Source organism: Tachypleus tridentatus, chromosome 4 (genome assembly GCF_004210375.1).
Source record: "Tachypleus tridentatus isolate NWPU-2018 chromosome 4, ASM421037v1, whole genome shotgun sequence".
Lineage (NCBI taxonomy): Eukaryota > Metazoa > Arthropoda > Merostomata > Xiphosura > Limulidae > Tachypleus > Tachypleus tridentatus.
Window position 1 is genome coordinate 24,382,662 of NC_134828.1, and position 15,040 is coordinate 24,397,701.

The window sequence follows — 15,040 nt, forward strand, 5'->3', positions numbered from 1 at the left end:
AAAGTACTTGTGTAAAAATTTAAAAATACCAGTATTTTAGCCTGGCTTTGTAGATGGGTTCAAAAACTTCACATTCTGAGTCATTTCATCAAACTATTCAGAGAAGCAGCTTACTGACCCAAAGATGTTGTATTGTTGGAACTGTGTTTCTAATTAATTATTTTAAGCATTATTTTTCCTTATTTTCAACCACTTATAGTAAAAATACTTCATGTAATGTCTATTAAAGCATGTTTCTATCATGTGTGCACTAGTGTAAGACATACACAGTGAACTTAATAAGAAACTTATTCTACAAAGAACCAAGTCTGAAGTGGTATCTCTAACTTGAAGTTTCATGCAGTGACCTTACTGTTTAAAAAATCATGCCTTCTCTACATTCGTGTGTAGGAGATTCATGAAAATGTGTGTTGTATATTTTTCAAGGTTATGTGGTTGTGTACCTAAAGGTCAATGAACTATTGATTTTTCTTTCCCCTCAATAACTTCATTATGGTATGTATTTCTATTGTTGTCTCTTTGAGGTTAGTTGCACAATTTCAGGGATGGGAGCAGAAGCCTCTTTTTACTGCATTATATTATTTGAACCTCAAAATAATATGTCAGTATAACTATATATATTAATTGTGATATTGGAAAAGTTTAAAAATAGTGTTTTTTTAGTTAGATTTTAACTTTTATGTAAATTACAAATTATACATGAAATTCGATTTTATTAAGGTTGAGAGAATGTCTTAAATAACAATGTTTTTGTTTTTTCTCACCTCAGTTTTTACTGTCATATATGGTAAGGTGGAAGCACATGTGCACGACAGCTCATGGATTTTGAAACAGATGGTTCATTTCTGGTGCCATTAGGTGAGTTACACATGTAATCACATTAAGATTATGCTCTGCTTTGAGTCCTCTCTTTCACTGAAGAAATTAAAATCAAGACAGTAATGAGAAATGTCATGGGTTTAGATCCTGTCCACTGTCTGTTGTAAACCTTTTATAAAATAATTGATGTCTGAATTTGATGAAAACTACCTACTGTTGTGGTCCTTCCTCATGTTATAAAGTTTCTACATTTTAATTATAGTGACTTAATTGACTCGTTAAAAAATGTGAAATAAAAAAAATTATATATATAAAACTATTCTAAGTGGCATTAGTTTTACAATTTGTCAATAGGTGGAATTTAAAAAGTATTCTTAAATACCGGACTTGTTTTGTTTTTTAGGGTTATCAAAATTGAGTATCATTTTGCATAAAGGAAATGATTTTGTGAGAACAGAACCCACACATGGTTTGTTTTGTTATGATGTTTATCACTTGTACAAATACACAGCAAATGTATATTACTTACCTGTAAATTGCATTTAAAAATAGATATAAATGTATACAAATGATCTGATACCATGAAAATGTATGTGATCAAAAACATCAAGTTTTTAAGCCCTTGTTTTGCTATTTGTAAATTTATGCTTAATATTTTAAGTCCACAAAGAATAAAAACGTCAGTAGAAACACTTGTTTAAGTCACTAAGGTTTTGTGGTTTTGCTGATGAAATATTCACATCAAAAAATATAAACAGTGTTAAAATTACTGCTGTGTTTGTCGAGACGAGTATTTCTTCTAATATCATCTCATCCATTACTGTGTTTGTTATGACCAAGTTGGACTGATGACCCATGGTATTTATAATATTATCTCATCCATTACCATGTTTGTTGTGACCAAGTTGGACTGATGAGCCATGGTATTTATATTATTATCTCATCCATTACCATGTTTGTTGTGACCAAGTTGGACTGATGAGTCATGGTATTTATAATATTATCTCATCCATTAACATGTTTGTTGTGACCAAGTTAGACTGATAAGCCATGGTATTTATAATATTATCTCATCCATTACTGTGTTTGTTGTGACCAATTTGGACTGATGAGCCATGTTGTTTATAATATCATCTCATCCATTACCATGTTTGTTGTGACCAAGTTGGACTGATGAGCCATGGTGTTTTTAATATCATCTCATCCATTACCATGTTTGTTGTGACCAAGTTGGACTGATGAGCCATGGTATTTATAATATTATCTCATCCATTACCATGTTCATTGTGACCAAGTTAGACTGATGAGCCATGGTATTTATAATATTATCTCATCCATTACTGTATTTGTTGTGACCAAGTTGGACTGATGAGCCATGGTATTTATAATATTATCTCATCCATTACTGTATTTATTATGACCAAGTTGGACTGATGAGCCATGGTGTTTATAATATTATCTCATCCATTACTGTATTTATTGTGACCAAGTTGGACTGATGAGCCATGGTATTTATAATATTATCTCATCCATTACTGTATTTATTATGACCAAGTTGGACTGATGAGCCATGGTGTTTATAATATTATCTCATCCATTACTGTATTTATTGTGACCAAGTTGGACTGATGAGCCATGGTATTTATAATATTATCTCATCCATTAACATGTTTGTTGTGACCAAGTTGGACTGATGAGCCATGGTATTTATAATATTATCTCATCCATTAACATGTTTGTTGTGACCAAGTTGGACTGATGAGCCATGGTATTTGTAATATTATTTCATCCATTACTGTGTTTATTGTGACCAAGTTAGACTGATGAGCCATGGTATTTATAATATTATCTCATCCATTAACATGTTTGTTGTGACCAAGTTGGACTGATGAGTCATGGTATTTGTAATATTATTTCATCCATTACTGTGTTTGTTGTGACCAAGTTGGACTGATGAGTCATGGTATTTGTAATATTATTTCATCCATTACTGTGTTTGTTGTGACCAAGTTGGACTGATGAGTCATGGTATTTATAATATTATCTCATCCATTACTGTGTTTATTGTGACCAAGTTGGACTGATGAGCCATGGTGTTTATAATATTATCTCATCCATTACTGTGTTTATTGTGACCAAGTTGGACTGATGAGCCATGGTATTTATAATATTATCTCATCCATTACTGTGTTTATTGTGACCAAGTTGGACTGATGAGCCATGGTATTTATAATATTATCTCATCCATTACTGTGTTTATTGTGACCAAGTTGGACTGATGAGCCATGGTGTTTATAATATTATCTCATCCATTACTGTGTTTATTGTGACCAAGTTGGACTGATGAGCCATGGTATTTATAATATTATCTCATCCATTACTGTGTTTGTTGTGACCAAGTTGGACTGATGAGTCATGGTATTTATAATATTATCTCATCCATTACCATGTTTGTTGTGACCAAGTTGGACTGATGAGTCATGGTATTTATAATATTATCTCATCCATTACCATGTTTGTTGTGACCAAGTTGGACTGATGAGTCATGGTATTTATAATATTATCTCATCCATTACTGTGTTTATTGTGACCAAGTTGGACTGATGAGCCATGGTGTTTATAATATTATCTCATCCATTACTGTGTTTATTGTGACCAAGTTGGACTGATGAGCCATGGTATTTATAATATTATCTCATCCATTACTGTGTTTGTTGTGACCAAGTTGGACTGATGAGTCATGGTATTTATAATATTATCTCATCCATTACCATGTTTCTTGTGACCAAGTTGGACTGATGAGTCATGGTATTTATAATATTATTTCATCCATTACTGTGTTTATTGTGACCAAGTTGGACTGATGAGCCATGGTATTTATAATATTATCTCATCCATTACTGTGTTTATTGTGACCAAGTTGGACTGATGAGTCATGGTATTTATAATATTATCTCATCCATTACCATGTTTCTTGTGACCAAGTTGGACTGATGAGTCATGGTATTTATAATATTATTTCATCCATTACTGTGTTTATTGTGACCAAGTTGGACTGATGAGTCATGGTATTTATAATATTATCTCATCCATTACCATGTTTGTTGTGACCAAGTTGGACTGATGAGTCATGGTATTTATAATATTATCTCATCCATTACCATGTTTCTTGTGACCAAGTTGGACTGATGAGTCATGGTATTTATAATATTATTTCATCCATTACTGTGTTTATTGTGACCAAGTTGGACTGATGAGCCATGGTATTTATAATATTATCTCATCCATTACCATGTTTCTTGTGACCAAGTTGGACTGATGAGTCATGGTATTTATAATATTATTTCATCCATTACCATGTTTCTTGTGACCAAGTTGGACTGATGAGTCATGGTATTTATAATATTATTTCATCCATTACTGTGTTTATTGTGACCAAGTTGGACTGATGAGTCATGGTATTTATAATATTATCTCATCCATTACCATGTTTGTTGTGACCAAGTTGGACTGATGACCCATGGTATTTATAATATTATCTCATCCATTACCATGTTTCTTGTGACCAAGTTGGACTGATGAGTCATGGTATTTATAATATTATCTCATCCATTACTGTGTTTATTGTGACCAAGTTGGACTGATGAGCCATGGTATTTATAATATTATCTCATCCATTACTGTGTTTATTGTGACCAAGTTGGACTGATGAGCCATGGTGTTTATAATATCATCTCATCCGTTACTGTGGTTGTTGTATCTCAGGTAGCCTGGTATTGGGTGAAAGGCCTTACCATCAGTAGACATTTTAAGTAATGTGGTTGAGAAACTCTTATGTGTTCTTGTTTACTTCATTCTCAGAACTGAGTGATCATGTGTATCAGTAATTAGTTTGTTTTCAGGAGTAAATCTATGACAAGCTCATTGGAAAATTGAAAACAAGTCGTAGCACTTTGTTTTAAAATGCCTTAGTTTACATATTTTAAACTGTATCTTATTTGTATTTTTGTTATCAGGTAATTCATACAGTGTCCGAAATCTCCAGAAAAAGGAAGCTAAGCTAATCTTCTTTACTATTAAAGGATCACCACCAGTGGAAGAGCTTATGGCATGAAAAAGTTTGAAGTGTATACATATTTGAGGGTACAATTAGTATTAACTCGTCTCCAAAAAAAAAAGAAAGAAAGATTGGTCTTAGCTCCTAGGGTGCATATTTCATATGTAGATACTGTGTATTTCATTACCTTGCAGTTCAAAAGATGTGGTATTGTATTGAAAATAAAAGGGGATAATAAAAGTATAATAATAATTAATAGTAATAATAATTAGAGAAGGTGCATCTATGCTGCAATATATAATGGGGAATATTCAAGTGGTGCTGACATTTACACCTTTCACACACAAGTGCCTGTGGTCTTGAAAGACACTATTCGATGGTGTTTTTGTAGCATAATGAGAAACTTTCACCTGTAATAATATTACAGATTTCGCTAACCCTGAAATTGAAAATATAATCTGTTACAAAAGGTTTATAACGAATCAAAGAACGCGTTATGCCTCTAGTCATAGATTATATTTTCAATTTTGTCTTTGGTGAAAAGAAATTTGTAATATCATCGTGGAGAAAAAGTGGCCCGTTTTATAATACCGACTCATAAATTTGCTGCAATGCCACAATGTTATTCGCTTGTATAAATTAATCTGTGTTTCTAAGTGGTATATTGAAACACTATAAATATATTTTCACGTATAGTTCACCATTTGTATCGTGTGATTGAACTGGTTTTGTACATTGTATGCCTGTAGATAATTGATTTTTACTACTATATAGATGACTGTTAGGTGTAACAGGAACTTTGATAATAGCATATAAAGCATTCAGAGGACTTTGTGATCTGTAGTGACGAATGTTGTACAATAGTCATTGGACTTTAGTATCTTTCTTAATATAAATCACATGTAAGAACGTTTCTTTCATAAATATACTTTTTATAAAAAAAATGTATTTTCTTTCCAAGCACAAACAAATATGTAGCGTGTATACAAAATATATTTGTACCAGTTTTCTCTTGTTGTCAATAAAATTCTAGGTTTCTAAACTAGTGGTGCCTTTGAACACGATTTACGACATCGCAAAGAAGTAGAAGTCAGCAAGACGTATATATACGTGGCATGTTAATTTAAGTAGTGGGTTTGATAGTGAACTTTTAACGTTCTCCCATGACTGATCACCTCGTTAAAATCTGCTGTGATGTCGTACGTCATCAAGGTAATAGAAAACATTAATATTTTGTTTCCAAGAATGCTGATTGTTAAATATTGTTTTATTATTTTGATTGATTTCACAACTGCATAATGCACGTTAGTTTGGTATTGTATGCTAATTTTGAGATGGTTTTCTTTAATGTTCAATTTGCTCGAGACATTATTCAAATTAACGAACTATGTTGCAGTCATAATTAAATATATATAATTTTCCTGTAATCTAGACATTATAATATGTTATTAAATAACTGCTACGAGGAATTGTCTGATCCTAATTATTTTACAATTAAGTAATGTGGTATTTGCTGCTAGAAACTGTTAGGGAGCTAACCCTTTTTATCGACTGATGTGTGAAAGGGCCTGGGTTCGATACTTAGCCAAAGATTTTATCACAAAAGCATGAATCGAATTTCAAGTTGGTCTGAGACGTATATTTCTTACGGTTCTAGTACAGAGTCTTAGGAAACCAAATGCGACTAATCAACATTACATTCTGTACAAAGGTTACACTTTACCTCATGCTGGTCCTGCAATTGACAATTCTCGGATTTGATGTTTCAGAAATACTAATTACAGCGAAGTAAAATTAAAATAGCGACACATAGTTTAACACAACATTCCTAGGTGGCCTGGCATGGCCAGGTGGTTGAGGCGTTGGACTCCTAATCTGAATGTCGCGGGTTCGAATCCCCGTCGCACCGAACATGCTCGCCCTTTCAGCCGTGGGGGCGTTATAATGTGTCGGTCAATCCCACTATTCATTGGTAACAGAGTAGCCCAAGAGTTGGCGGTGGGTGGTGATGACTAGCTGCCTTTCTTCTAGTCTTACACTGCATAGGGCCCTCGTGTAGCTTTGTGCGAAATTCAAAAAGAAAACAAACATTCCCACGCAGCTACCTTAACGAGTTCGAACGCGGAAACCGCCATTTTTATAAAACTGGTTCTTAGAGAGGTCAAATAGTAGGCTTAACACGTCTCTGTCATTGAGGCATTAAAAAAAAACAAACGCGTATGTTTATTATTTTGGCATTTTCGTTTGTATGGACAGGATTATTATAATATTACTATTTGGAAAACAATTGATGAAAGTAAAATTATTGACAAGTTGTGACAATAAAATAAAAAAGGTGAAGAGTTTGTTGTGGGTTCTAATGACTGGTTGACTTCCTCTAACAGTACAAAGTGAGGAACGCCTATTGGTAACTTTGAGCGGAAATTCGATACTTTTGTTCCATTGCGTTTATTGTGTATGATGTAGTTTCTAACTTTAAAAAAAGAGACTAAAAATGTTTTTTATGGTAAAATTAATTCACATACACAGGTGTATATATATATATATATATGTGTGTGTGTGTGTGTGTGTTGTAATGTAATTTAAAAAGGCAATACTGGGCGTATTGTGGTGATAATTTCAACAGTGGTCCAAGAAACCTTGTTAACTAATTTTCAGTCAACGAGTGCATACTGACAAAGATGTTTTGTTAGTGAATGTTCTTAGTGTAAACCTTTAACTACAGCTAAATAACACTAATACATGTTAAAATATATTCGTTTATGACGCGTTGTTCTACTGTTCGTTTTGTTAAGAAGGACTGCATTTTCTCTATTCTATCACTTCTATTGTAGACGACACATTTTCAGGACGTAAACACCTTAGGGAAAGTCGTATATGAATTAAAATCGTATGATTGTTAAGCAGTTATTTAAAAAAATAACAAGCGTTGTATTGTGCGTCCGAACCTTTGATCAGCAGCAATTTCACAGACTTGTAACTCGAAAGTCCGGGGTTCGACTTCCTATGCTGGAAACAGATCAAGGATAGCACATTATGTCGCTGTGCAATAAACAAACTGTATTGCACATAAAAATACATATTGTTGTGTACTACAAAATGTTAATTCATGCAAGTAATAAGAATGTTTCGAATAATAATCAGTAATAATGACAAAACATTTTACCTAGATACAAAAACTTACTAACACAACATAAAGTTTACTATTTGTCAAAACATCTGTAGTTTTCTTTCATCTTGGTCGGAACTCTGAGTAGAAAAATACCAAATAAAAAGTGGTTAGCAAGATATTGAGGGGGGCCCCAATTTAATTAGTGGGGGCAAATTGTTCCCTGTTCTGATGTCTGCGAGATGTAATTTTTATTCTACCAAGCACGTGCTAATGCTTCTGACTAAATGTAAACCCCCTTCCCCAACGGTAGGCCTACGGATTTATAACGTTAAAAACCAGGTTTCGATACCCGTCGTAGGTACGGTACAGATATCCTATTGTGTTGGCTTCAAAATGTTACCTACACTTTGTTGAGAACACTGCGTCCAGTAGTCGAACCGCTAAGCCATGTTTGAGTGAAACCTCTTAAGAAGAAGATATGATTTGCAGCCACACCAACTCAGTTATTCTTCAGCCTGAACATATTACTATGAAGCTTTAGAAGACATTTCTGAAGTAAACATAAGAAAACCCTGGGCCCGTCATCGCCCAGCGTGTCAAGGTGTGCGACTCGTAATCTGAGGGTCGTGGGTTCGCATCCCCGTCGCGCCAAACATGCTCGCCCTTTCAGCCGTGGGGCGTTATAATGGGGCGGTCAATCCCACTATTCGTTGGTAAAAAGAGTAGCCCAAGAGTTGGCGGTGAGTGGTGATGACTAGCTGCCTTCCCTCACTCTACACTGATAAATTAGGGACGGCTAGCGCAGATAGTTCTCGAGTAGCTTTGCGCGAAATTCAAAACAAACAAACAAATTTTTCATTGATTTTGAATTTATCTAGCTTCAGTCCAGGGGTACAGGTACTCCACCTAGTAGAGAAGTAGTTTTGTTGTGTTAAGTGTTTAAATTTTCTAACAATGCCATTCTTATCATTCAAGGCCATTTTCGAGGTCATGTCTTTTGGAAATTGTGTTATTATGCACAAAATACTCAAAATGCCAACATCAGAGATAAACGAAACATTTGAAACCAACAAATCACTCCTGAAAAACATTTCCTCAGCTGTTACGTTCATAAGACTCAGTTTTAGAGCTACATTCTTCAGCTGTAACAAATACGTTCTCAAGACCCTATTTCTTCAGTTACTTTCTTGTGAATCGTACAGTATATGCTATCAAAACGCGAACACTAACATTTCTTTCTTTAAAGACAGTATGTAATATCCTTAAGAGGAGATCTTCAACGACGTCGTTTTTTAACCAGTGTTTCTTTCTTCCGAGCCAAGAGCTCGCTAGATTTTCTTCTTTTTCAGCCGCGGCAAGTTGGCTCGTAGAACAGTTTCTAGCCTCTTGTTCCTGTCGTTTCAAGTACAGACTTTTAGATCATAACTTCGTTATTTCTTGACCGATTTGAGATCTAATTACAGTTTTGGACACGAGGGATCAAACTCTTTTGATTGATGTATTTGACCACGCTCAAGGTGTCATTGATTAATTTACTCTAATCGTGCTTAAAAGAATTTCAGTTTGAGTGTAGACTGTTAGAGATCCTGATTAGTGATAAATTGAACCGGGTATATACGCGCCACACGTTTAATATTGCTGGCGCATAAAAAATTTAGATAATAAAATGGAGGAAAATAGATATCATAGATTAATTTATTCTATTATTGTCTAAAATAATTTCAAGCACAGCGACTATTCAGGACTTCTTTCTGTTTTTTTCTAGAGGTACCATAAATTTATATCAAGTAAAGACTTCTACCAGAGTTTCTTAACAATTACAAAAATTTGGAATGGCATAGATTCAGTTTTGGTCTGTGGCTGAAATGGCTACTTGAGGATTTATGCTGTATTTAGGAAATGCAAAGTTTAACACACGTTGCTCTTCACATACTAGAAAGTTGGTCTTCCTCTAATATTTATCTAAAAGAGAAAATGCGATACTTTATGCACATTCAGGGTCACTGTAATCGTTTAGGGTTTCAGTTTTGTTAACGGAAGAATCGATTAAGTCTGTTTCATCACTTCGTTTTGCAACTTTGGTTATATTTAGTAACTAACTGACATTATCTGTTACATTTTGCGGGTATGCTTAAAATTTACTTTATAGATAACGAGTCAGTTAAACTTATTCATCACTTAACCCTAACATTACACAAAAATTTTAATACGTAAAATAATTTTATCATAATAACAGAAGATATGTAAAACATGAAATAACACTACCATTAGATCATCAAATTTATGAAACCTTAAACAATCATATTATTATTGTAACGTTAGATCACTTAAAACCACACATAAAATAAAACATATCATTATAACGTAAGGCCCGTAAAACCAAAATCAACCAAAAAATAGTCACGTTTATTTATACTAACAAAATGCTTGTTTTTAGCCCAAACTTAAACAATGGGCTACTTGTGCCATGTCTACTGCCAGGAGCCGAATTCTAACTATAGGTTTTCAGGTTGCAAGTCCGTAAGTAATTTTGATTTTGTTCTCTTTCAGCTCATGTAAAAGAGGTGTCTTATAGTTAAAGTTACAAAGAAATAACAAGCTAAAACAAAGGGATTAATAACGAAAATACATTGAAGGGTGCTATGTTTTGTCAAGCTGTAACAGCATGTTGCGCCCTCTGATGTAAGTTATCATTATGTTTTTTTAGCTGTTTATTTTTTTCTTGCAACTTTATGGCATGAAATCAGTGTCATGATGTTAGAGACAACGTTCGGCCATTCCGTCTAAGTTCATTATTTTTAACAAGGACATATTTCCTTTCCCTTTGTTTATCAAGTTGTTTTCTACCCTGACAACATATTGTCTTCAACATGAGTTACGTTTTACTAATACTTCTAGTTTGTATTTGAATTCTTTATTCGTGTCAAAGCTACGAAGGCCGTCTACCACTGCTGTTCTTAATTTTGAGCTACTGTCTAAAGGAAAAACAATCGGTCAGCAGAATCACACCACCCAACACCCACGCTAAATAATTGAATGTCATTCTTATTAACTGTTATAATGCTCCTGCAGTGACCAATATATTTCGTGGTGGCTGAGATTGCAGGTTCAACTGAACAGTCTGGTGGGATCATGTATTGAATACACATCCAGAAAGATTTAGTTTTGGCACGCTTTCTTTAAAAACGGTGAATTCGAACAGCGATGATAGACATAAAAAGAGCAAACTTGTGTCAGTGGCCTTCCTTTACTACATGCGACATGAGGATTTCACGTTCCCATGGATACTATAAATTATTCTGTTGTCTTGGTTATTTGCTGCTATTTAGGTCTAATCCCTAAGGGAAGCTCCGAATTGAGCTGTGAGACGCAAGACAAAACATTTAAAGAGGGCTATGAATTTTGTGTCTATTATTATTTGACTGTCGTGATGATATAGAATCGTTGTGATGAAACAACTTAAAGTATTACATACAATATTATTTCCGTTTGGAGCTTTATGATATCTTATTTCAAGTAATATTTCACCTTACAAAATTTACTTTGAAAAATACGTTATACATGTATTTGCAAAATTATTTTCCATCAAAATGCTTCAACAAAATACACAAAAGTTGTTAAATCAACTTTTCAGAACTGTTTTAAAATATCGAGGTGATTTTTTTGAATGAGCTAAAATCAAAACAGTTTTTCATACAACTTGTTTTTGTTCCACAGTGAGAATTCTTCGTGTCATAATTGTTTATATGTTCAAGAATGGTTAATTATGTCACGTTTCTAGGATTGTTATAAGTCAGTCATCACCCAGTAACGGCTGACTGCGTTATTTACGTATTATGTTTTTTGTATTGTTACAAACGAGTTATTGTTCGCGAACGGCTGACCACGTAACGTTATTTAGGTGTTAAGTTTCCATTGGGGCCTGGCATGGCCTAGCGCGTTAAGGCGTGCGCTTCGTAATCTGAGGGTCGCGGGTTCGCGCCCGAGTCGCGCCAAACATGCTCGCCCTCCCAGCCGTGGGGGCGTAAGCCGTGTTAAGCATAGCAAAAGTTTCAGTCGCAGATTTTCCAAGTTTAACACAAAATTTCACAGCAAGTCGTTGCTCCTTCAGGTAATTCATTCTGAAATCCGCCAAACGAAAAAATCGCACTTCGCTTAAAACCGCGTGGCTAATATACAAATGAAGATATCTGCAATCGGGAAATGGCATCGTAATCAGCTGATCTGTGCAAACCTTGCGACACCAAGCGGATTCTCTGAACCAACTGGAGCCGCGCAATTCAAACAGTCCGCGTATTTTTTGAACGGCCCTCGTTGGTAATGAGTGTACAACAAGTTAGCGACAGGAAAGGTAGCTAAGCAACAAGTGTTGGTGATCGCTATATGTTGACGTGTTACAAAATGCTCAGGGTTTGTATCATAAAAGAACCATGTAGCTTTAGAATGTGCTTTAACTTTAGAAATGTGCCCCAAACCCTGATATCTCGAGAAAAATATAAATATATGAAAATGAAGTAAAACAAAACTTGTTTTTCTTTGTAGTTATTTGTTTGTTTGTTTTTGAATTTCGCAAACCTACGCTTGGCTATCTGCGCTAGCTGTCGCTAATTCAGTAGTGTAAGACCACAGGGAAGGCAGCTAGTCATCACCACCCACCGCCAACTCTGGGCTACTCTTTAACAACGAATAGTGGGATTGAGCTCCCTCACATTATAACGCCCCACGGCTGAAAGGGCGAACATGTTTGGCGTGACGGGGATTCGAATCTGCGGCCCTTGATTACGAGTTGAGTGTCTTAACCACCTGGCCATTCTGGGCAAATACTGTTGGAACATAAAGATGGAAAATTGCTGAATTTGATGAAAAAGTTTCATTTTGAAAATCAAACATCAAGTACACCCTTCTAGCCGGAAAACATGAAAATATCACAAATTGTTTGAGAAATACCAAGGGTGTAAGTAAGCCTGGGTGATGTGAATATAAAATAATTTTAAATACTCCCACAAAAGTGCGCATTTCAATGAAAACTTTCTTCTGAAATATCTGACTGTCTTCGTTTCTAGGAAGAATTCAATACTGAAACATTATGCCTTTAATGAGAAGTAGTATATCGCTTTCGAAACTAAAAAAACAACAAAAAATTTGCTTTTACAGAGAAAAAAACACCTAAAGATGGATCAGACTGAAAATAAGTCTTAACGACCTTCTAGATTTAGGAATCTTGATTCGAAATTCCTATTTCTAAAGCTTTTCCATTGTTTGTCTTTTTTTCTTTGACAGCAAAGTAAAATCGAAGCCAGCCGGAATGTTCATGACAAGTCGACGATTAAAGCCTTGGTAGTTTTACGAAAAGATACCTATTTTGAAAATGGTCCGTTAGCAATATTCGTTCACGGTTTACTTATCAAAAGAATTTTATTATTATACAATCCCTTTGCGACAATTATGGGAAAACATTATTCATTTATTCTATTGACGGTCTCAGAAACATGACTTTCGAAATATGGTGTAGAACAGAGACGAGAGAAAATTATAACTATATACTTTATAGCTTCATAAATCGTAGTTTTTATATAGATAGTTTATATAGCGTGAGTACCAAATTTAGTTTTCTAAAAGCGCGATAGTTCATTTTACGTAACTGTTTACGAATCACACGTTGTATAGTTCAGTTGTTGTAAAATGATAATTGAGAAAACTATTGAGTCACGTTACTAGAAACTTCTGAGTTTTTCTGATGTTTTATAGGCGCAGATAGCCTAGTTGCTTTATGATATAAAACACCAAACCAACCAAACAAGCGATGTTTTATTTAAGTGTTTTTTTTACAGTTTAATATCTGTGTTTCAGCTCGGACAGGTCGTTAGGGCGCCCGACTCGTAATTTGAGGGTGTTGGGTTCGAATCCTCATCACACCAAATATGCTGGTTTTTTCAGCCGTGGAAGTGTTATAACTTGATAGTTAATCTCACTATTCGTTGGTAAAACAGTAGCCTAAGAGTTGGCAGTGAGTGGTGATGACTAGCTGCTTTACCCCTAATCTTACACTGCTAAATTAGTGACGGCGAGCTCGGATAGCCCCTCTTGTAGATTTTCGCGAAATTCAAAACAAACAAACAAATACCATAATATTTAGTTGTGTGTGGAACGTTCTAGGCATCTTTAGAGGTGTGAATACGTGTTGGAAATTTAGTTCGATAGATAGATCTGTACTGAGTGAAGGTGAGTTTAGTCATAAAGAGCGAATAGTGGCAGTTCTGAGAGCGAATTATCACAGATTGCACTGCAATAACAGCAGAAAGAAGAAAAATCTGTCTCTCTCAAAGTGTGTTCTAAAGTAACTGAAACACTATAAAACTCTGACGAAAAGATATAATTATTTAAACATCTGGGTACAACTGTGATAATAAACAGTGTAACGAATATTTGTATATACCTTTAACTTCTCTTAAATTAATATTTTAAAACAACTAGACTATGTGCTATTTGTTTACTGTTGAAAGTTATTGCCAACAATTCACAGACCCCTACTGAAAGAATCCGCACCTCATAATCCTTTAATATTGGCCTCATTCTACTCTTTCGTGTCACAGTGCTGTTTTGTTGCCGTATTGTATTTTATTTTGTATCATAGTGTTTAATGTTTTTCTTTTATCTTATCGTGCTTTTGTGTCACAGTTCTGAATGTTTTGTTGATCTTATCGCGGCTTTTGTGCTTATCGTGCTTTTTTGTGTCACAGTTCTGAGTGTTTTGTTTATCTTATCGTGCTTTTGTGTCACAGTCTGAGTGTTTTGTTGACTTATCGTGCTTTATGTGTCACAGTTCTGAGTGTTTTGTTGATCTTATCGTGCTTTATGTGTCACAGTTCTGAGTGTTTTGTTGATCTTATCGTGCTTTTTTGTGTCACAGTTCTTGAGTGTTTTGTTGATCTTATCGTGCTTTTGTGTGTCACAGTTCTTGAGTGTTTTGTTTGATCTTATCGTGCTTTTTTGTGTCACAGTTTTGAGTGTTTTGTGGATCTTATCGTGCTTTTTGTGTCACAGTTCTGAGT

The 15,040-nt window shown here is 34.7% G+C and overlaps 1 long non-coding RNA gene across 1 annotated transcript; it reads left to right on the forward strand.

Moving 5' to 3' along the window:
• The first annotated feature begins 769 nt into the window (after positions 1–769).
• Positions 770–6,342, forward strand: LOC143248690 (uncharacterized). Its single transcript, XR_013027149.1, has 2 exons — positions 770–858; positions 4,836–6,342. It is a non-coding gene; the product is annotated as an uncharacterized LOC143248690 (long non-coding RNA).
• Positions 6,343–15,040: the final 8,698 nt, after the last annotated feature.